This window comes from Neophocaena asiaeorientalis, unplaced genomic scaffold (assembly GCF_003031525.2).
Source record: "Neophocaena asiaeorientalis asiaeorientalis breed wild unplaced genomic scaffold, Neophocaena_asiaeorientalis_V1.1 scaffold49, whole genome shotgun sequence".
In the NCBI taxonomy this organism is placed as follows: domain Eukaryota; kingdom Metazoa; phylum Chordata; class Mammalia; order Artiodactyla; family Phocoenidae; genus Neophocaena; species Neophocaena asiaeorientalis.
In genome coordinates, this window is record NW_020172456.1 from 1,378,748 (window position 1) to 1,384,521 (window position 5,774).

The 5,774-nt window shown below is 40.2% G+C and overlaps 1 protein-coding gene across 2 annotated transcripts in view; it reads right to left on the minus strand.

The window, feature by feature from the left end:
- Positions 1 to 5,774, minus strand: part of NRXN3 (neurexin 3) — a 1,577,176-nt gene that overhangs the window by 968,186 nt on the left and 603,216 nt on the right. The window lies entirely within an intron of this gene.

Below are 5,774 nucleotides of genomic sequence, written 5' to 3' on the forward strand. Positions count from 1 at the left end.
TTCAAATCCTTCCCTTGACGAGCTGGAGAGGAACAGCTTGAGGTAACTGTTTCAATTATAGGCTGCATCAGTTAAAGTGATGGTATTTTTTACATAGAACAGAACATCTTGAACCAAATTTAAACATGGTCGTTACTATCTGTTCATCTCGGTAAGGTTTCTGTGGGTCATCGTGGACTTTCTAGAATCACCAAGTCTCTAGGTTGGAGGGCCCCTGGGTGCCACCTGGTCCAGTTACCCATCTGATCCATAAATCTCCATGATGCCTCTGTCAAGGGGTTCTTCAGCTTCTGCCTGTGCCCACCCAGCAGCTGGAAACCCACCACCAGAAGGAGAGGCAGCTCTGGGACAACGCAGGCTTGCCTTGTACTCAACTTTTACATCTTATAGCTAAACAGTGTTTGTGTATCTCTGAGTCTAAAATATATATTCTATTTCCATCCCAGTTTAACAGATGGAGGGAAATGGGGACAGGCAGGCTAAGTCTCTTGCCTAAGGACTCACATAAGTGTCAGACCTAGGATATGAACCTAGACCCACCCCTTAAGTCCCGAGGCTATACTGTCTCTATCTTCATAATGAGTACTGAAAATGCCCCCTTGATTCAATTTATTAAACCACTTTAAATATTTACCTAATTCATTTTTTATTTGCAAGTGCTCTCTGTGTCTCATTATTTACTGCTAACTCTCCACTCTTGCTTGCTACTGACTTCAAAAACAAACCCATTCCAGCTCCCTCGGCCCCTATAATGAGAATGTTCACCTCCATTTCCCTCATTTATTCTAATCTTACCCACCCTTCAGGGCCTGGCTTAACTTCATCACCTGCAGGGACTCCTCCCAGCTACTCAATTCAACAATTCTTCTGCCAACAGAAACAAACGGCTTACTCACTCTTGCTAAATAATTATTCTTAATATCTGGGTTCTCAGTTTGACTGTAATCTCACCTACAAGGTAACTGATAGCTTGAGTTTTTATTAGTGCCCCACTGGCCCCATAGCAGTAGTTTAACAAACAGGCTGAACAATTTCAGAATACGACTCCGAATACCTTAAGGATGCTTCTGCCTTATTTCCTTTGAAAATGCTTTGGGGTGACAGATTCATCAATAACCTCACTTCTAGTCTGGGATAAATAAATTATTCTGAAACTCACCCAACTAATGTTGACATCTTCTCTACTTGATAGCAGGGCCTGAAACTTATCTCAGGGGGTTAGCTGATGCATTTCCGCAGGCTGACCACCAGAGGGCGCGCTTTCCTTTCTTTTCAAGGCTATCCAGCCCCTGACCCAGAGCCTTCAGAAATCTGAAAATCTACTTTGCAAAAAAGCTTTGGTGACACTGCTTCATCCAACCACCCATGCCATAATACAAAGAACCCAACATTATCCTAGTCTCTAGAAAGGAGAGGATCCTCAAACACCATCCCGTCTTAAGTATGTTCACTAAACAGATGGGAATCCAGGGACAAGAAGGGATGGGAATAGGGGGGATAGTACACCAGTAATACATCCCAAAGCCCACACTTTCCCCTCCACATTCAGTATGACACCTTCATATGGCAGTAGGGCTGAGCACTGGACAAGCCTTTAGATGCCTCTCCTTCTTAAATTCTAGGCAGATCAGTTCTTAACCAGAGAGGCTGGGGGTGGAACTCTATTAATATCCCTTATTCACTGCAATGCCCCAAATATCTTGAGAACCAGATTTCCTTTCCCACGTGAAGACAGCCTACCATAGTTCTTTCCTAAATCCTTGACAGTTTTACAAGCAGGGTGGTGAGTGGCCTTTCTTTCTTTGAAAAAGTGTATATAAATGTACCTATTCATAGAAATCTGACAGAGCTGACACCTGGTTCTCCAAAAATGTAGCTTCACTCTAACCACATTCCACTGACATTTATAGAATATGATTATTTTTGATAGTGGGGAACAAAGGGGGAAGGGTAATCAGAATTGTAAAGCACACACTTTCATCCAAAGTTTCCCCACTGCAAAGTGAATCGTTATTTTCAGGATAAACGTGCAGTACCCAAATGTAGAGTATTTCTTCTCGTCCCTTTTCCTGGGAAGAGATGCTTTGCCTCTCCCTAGTGGACCTCACACCTGCTTCTCCATGCTCTTTACTTCACTAGACATTCCTCTTCTCCCAGACCTGCTGACGTGCACGTCCAGACAGCCACGCAAAGCTACTGGTTCTCTGAGAAGTGACAAAGTGCTTTTTGAACAGTACACAGGCCTGCTCTCTTAAGTGTTGGGGAAAGGCCATCAAATTCTGGGCAGGATGCAATTCAAGTCAAATTTGACATGTTGAAAGTTAGTGACTTTATTGTGCTTCATGGTTTATATAATTCAGTCATAAGCCATGGCAGGTTGGGCACATTTTTTTCAGACAGTTAAGAATTAGGAGGACTTGAGGCTGTCAGCTTTACCAGATGGTCATTAACTGGAAACATGCTATTTAAGCAAGGTACACTCAAGGGGGAAAAGGCTCAGAGAGTTTCATTCGCCATGAACCTCTACCTCTTCATACCTACCTCTCAGGCAGAGGTGAGCGTCGCAGAGAAGGAAGGTGTGCTGAGAGAAAAAGTTTGTCTTACCTCTTTCCTAGCTGCCCTCGGCAAGGATGAGGTGGCAACGTGCACACTGTAAGGGTTCGACTTACAACATCAGAGAAAAAGTAACTGTGCCAACAGCACAGAAATTCATTTCCACGTGCTATACTCTTCACAACATGCTATGAACTTGAGACCAAAAAGGTGAGAAGAAACTGGGCACAGAATTTCACTGGGGCAAAGTTGAAAGAGTGGGTATTAAGCAGGGATAAAAAAACAGTGGAGAGATGGTAAAGGGGGGCGGGCAGGAAGGCAGACCGCAGAGGTCTGAGAGTAGCGAGGGAGTTTCTGAAAATTAACTAAATGCATTTTATCTACTTCCACTGACCATAAGTGGTTTCATTTTCATTGTAACATGTTCAAGGGATTCTGTCCAGGCCCTGAGGTTCCCTCAGAGTTGTTGGGAATCTCAACACTTGTGTTTAATGACATACCAGGGAACCCAGGGTACAAGACAGGCAAGATAAATGGACTAATGGAAGGATTGCATCTTATAACCACCTGTTTATGAGCAAAACCCAGTCATAAAAGCAGCTGTAAGCAGAAAACACAGAAACATTATTTTGTCCTTTCGACATACATTATAGTCTTTAAACCCCATAAGAGAAGCAAAGATTGTAAAGAACTGATTGTAATTGTCATAATTAACCGCATGCACTTCTCCACTACATCATACAGCTTTGCAACTGGTAGACCCGATCAGGTATAAAAGAAAGCAGAGCTTTTGAAATCTCATGAGATGGAGGAATTGACCCTTATCCAATCCCTCTCATTCTAAATTACTATTGGTAGAGGCAAGATAATTCCCCAGCCATTTCAAATACAGAAAACATTCATAGAGAGGACACAACTGGCGTCTAAAGTCACATTTTGCCATTTTGGATGTGATTTGGAATGGGGGTTGGAAAAGAATGGAAACGATGATCAGATAAGATGTGTATGAACACTGAAGCAGATGTTCTTGTAGTCATTTCTTGGAAGATGTGAAATGGTTGTATGAAAAAAAAAGCAGTCGTGTCTTAAAGAAATAAACTTACCTGGAAACTCTGAAGACCTCTAAAAGGTTGGTTGAGTAAAAGCAAAACTCTCAGTCTCTTACACCCAAACACACACACACATATAACACGCTCATACACTTCTGGAAAATTTGGACTTAATATCTTCATTACTATTTTTAAAAAAATAACTCAAGTAATCCAAAAAAACCAAGATATGAAATAATAAAAAAATTCTTCCTTTAGATTGGAGAAAGGAGATAGACAGGATAGTGATAGGATTCAGCTATAGAGTGGGAGATTTTAATTTAGGAGCTAATATTCAGAAGAATGTAAGTTCATGGGATTTTAGAGCTGGAAGACACCTGGCTCATTATGTTGCCTCCTGCCTATTCCAATTGTCACATCAACTTTACTATAGTTCACATAATGAAATATTATGCATATTCAAGGTCAACATTCTTTCCATAAGCAAGAAGAAGGAGCAGATGCCAAGGGGGCCAAAGTGTATGAGCAAGATAAAGAAAGAATGAGACCAGAAGATACTGAAAAGGGGTGACTGCAGAAATTAAAATTACTAAAAATAAGAATTTGCAGAGGAACACATTGAGGTTAAATTTTGAAAAACGCCTTGACTTTAATTATGCTATACCTATCTGTGAATGTTGGCTAAATTTCTTCAGTTGTCTCCTAATTCAGAGAGACAGAGCTATTCCAAATCACAAACAACTCAATAAAATCAATGCCATGTATTACCACAAAGCTCGGATATTATATTTTAGTCATATTTTTTTGATGAGTGTTTTTACTTCTAGATGTAGAAATTACAGTTCAACTAAGGAAGAGCCTGGAATATGAATCTGTAAGTACATAACTCAAATAAGAATTCTGTAAAATGTGGATGATAACTTCTATACTGCCCTTATAGTTTCATTCAGCCAAAGACGGTTTCAACGGATTTTTTTTTTTTGCAGGCCTGTGACAGCAAGACATCACTGGTTTGTTACTCCAACTATCACTCATTATTATTTAAAGAATTTGACATCACATAGTAATATGTTATCAAATATGCTAGTGGCTAGGAAGCAGCAGAAAGCAGACAGAAAGGAATTATTATTAAATGAGGCATAGCCAACATATAATGGTTATCTGAATATAAAACCATTTTTTGGCTGTTCTATGCATAATGGTGAACTAAATATAAAACCATTTTGTGGTTGCTCAATAATATTTTTTCAACCAAGTCATAAAACTTTAACAAATTTTGACCAAATATAAGTCAACCTTACCTTTTCTTTTTTTTTTTTTAAGTGTCTAGCCAGTTTATACACCACACTGGTAGTAGAATCAGGGCTGGTTCTCTTTCCACTGAATCAGGTACCTGCCTCTTTTAATATGATAATCTTCTAGGTGTGATAATAATCTTCTAGAAGCAGATTTCAACTTGATATCAGAAAATTACTCACAGAATTCATTCAAAACATTACAGGCTTCCTTAGAGGTAGTGAAGTCCCCAGGACTGGAGATGGGGCTGGGAAAGGCAGTGGGACATGGGTGGAAGGGCATAGAGACCATGGAGCTAATGAGGCTTGACAGTCAGGGTTCTGTACTTGCATGGCTCCTTCTTAAGATCTTAGGAGAGACCCCAACAATGTATTAACATGGTGATATGTTTTTGTAATACTTGCAAAAATATTTTTAAATTCTTTTTCTTAAGGAGGGCCCCCCAGAATTATATAAGTTTCAGGCCTAGATCCACTCCTAGGTAGCACACAGTTTTGCAAAGCACTAGGCAAGGTGACCAGAGAACCTGGGTTCCAGTCATGGTACTGCTTTGGCCTAAATGGGCAGAATGGCACTTGCTCTGCTTCCCTCACAGGGGGTAAAATCACAAATGTTAAATGGGCTGAAAAACATAAAATGTGAAAAAATATAAATAAGTAACATAACTTAGATTTCCTGTCTGTGATATGGGATAATCATTGCTGCTTCTCATGGTCATTGAAGATAACACATCAAAACATGTGTCCTCAGCGCATTTTCCTGTCTCATTTCCCTCTGCTACAACTTCCTCTTTTCCTTCCTCTAGCCCCTAGCCCCCAACACTCCGGCCACTAGAACACTCATTTGTCATTATATGTTGCCACTTTTATATATATA